Below are 1,876 nucleotides of genomic sequence, written 5' to 3'. Positions count from 1 at the left end.
TTGGTGTATAAGAATGCTTGTGATTTTTGTACAATTGATTTTGTATCCTGAGACTTTGCTGAAGTTGCTTAACAGCTTAAGGAGATTTTGGGCTGAGACAATGGGGTTTTCTAGATATACAATCATGTCGTCTGCAAACAGGGACAATTTGACTTCCTCTTTTCCTAATTGAATACCCTTTATTTCCTTCTCCTGCCTAATTGCCCTGGCCAGAACTTCCAACACTATATTGAATAGGAGCGGTGAGAGAGGGCATCCCTGTCTTGTGCCAGTTTTCAAAGGGAATGCTTCCAGTTTTTGCCCATTCAGTATGATATTGGCTGTGGGTTTGTCATAGATAGCTCTTATTATTTTGAAATACGTCCCATCAATACCTAATTTATTGAGAGTTTTTAGCATGAAGGGTTGTTGAATTTTGTCAAAGGCCTTTTCTGCATCTATTGAGATAATCATGTGGTTTTTGTCTTTGGCTCTGTTTATATGCTGGATTACATTTATTGATTTGCGTATATTGAACCAGCCTTGCATCCCAGGGATGAAGCCCACTTGATCATGGTGGATAAGCTTTTTGATGTGCTGCTGGATTCGGTTTGCCAGTATTTTATTGAGGATTTTTGCATCAATGTTCATCAAGGATATTGGTCTAAAATTCTCTTTTTTGGTTGTGTCTCTGCCCGGCTTTGGTATCAGAATGATGCTGGCCTCATAAAATGAGTTAGGGAGGATTCCCTCTTTTTCTATTGATTGGAATAGTTTCAGAAGGAATGGTATCAGTTCCTCCTTGTACCTCTGGTAGAATTCGGCTGTGAATCCATCTGGTCCTGGACTCTTTTTGGTTGGTGAACTATTGATTATTGCCACAATTTCAGCTCCTGTTATTGGTCTATTCAGAGATTCAACTTCTTCCTGGTTTAGTTTTGGGAGAGTGTATGTGTCAAGGAATTTATCCATTTCTTCTAGATTTTCTAGTTTATTTGTGTAGAGGTGTTTGTAGTATTCTCTGATGGTAGTTTGTATTTCTGTGGGATCGGCGGTGATATCCCCTTTATCATTTTTTATTGTGTCTATTTGATTCTTCTCTCTTTTTTTCTTTATTAGTCTTGCTAGCGGTCTATCAATTTTGTTGATCCTTTCAAAAAACCAGCTCCTGGATTCGTTGATTTTTTGAAGGGTTTTTTTGTGTCTCTATTTCCTTCAGTTCTGCTCTGATTTTAGTTATTTCTTGCCTTCTGCTAGCTTTTGAATGTGTTTGCTCTTGCTTTTCTAGTTCTTTTAATTGTGATGTTAGGGTGTCAATTTTGGATCTTTCCTGCTTTCTCTTGTGGGCATTTAGTGCTATAAATTTCCCTCTACACACTGCTTTGAATGCGTCCCAGAGATTCTGGTATGTTGTGTCTTTGTTCTCGTTGGTTTCAAAGAACATCTTTATTTCTGCCTTCATTTCGTTATATACCCAGTAGTCATTCAGGAGCAGGTTGTTCAGTTTCCATGTAGTTGAGCGGCTTTGAGTGGGATTCTTAATCCTGAGTTCTAGTTTGATTGCACTGTGGTCTGAGAGATAGTTTGTTATAATTTCTGTTCTTTTACATTTGCTGAGGAGAGCTTTACTTCCAAGTATGTGGTCAATTTTGGAATAGGTGTGGTGTGGTGCTGAAAAAAATGTATATTCTGTTGATTTGGGGTGGAGAGTTCTGTAGATGTCTATTAGGTCCGCTTGGTGCAGAGCTGAGTTCAATTCCTGGGTATCCTTGTTGACTTTCTGTCTCGTTGATCTGTCTAATGTTGACAGTGGGGTGTTAAAGTCTCCCATTATTAATGTGTGGGAGTCTAAGTCTCTTTGTAGGTCACTCAGGACTTGCTTTATGAATCTGGGTGC

Source organism: Pan paniscus, chromosome 2 (genome assembly GCF_029289425.2).
Source record: "Pan paniscus chromosome 2, NHGRI_mPanPan1-v2.0_pri, whole genome shotgun sequence".
NCBI lineage: Eukaryota > Metazoa > Chordata > Mammalia > Primates > Hominidae > Pan > Pan paniscus.
Note: the sequence above shows the minus strand (reverse complement) of the source record.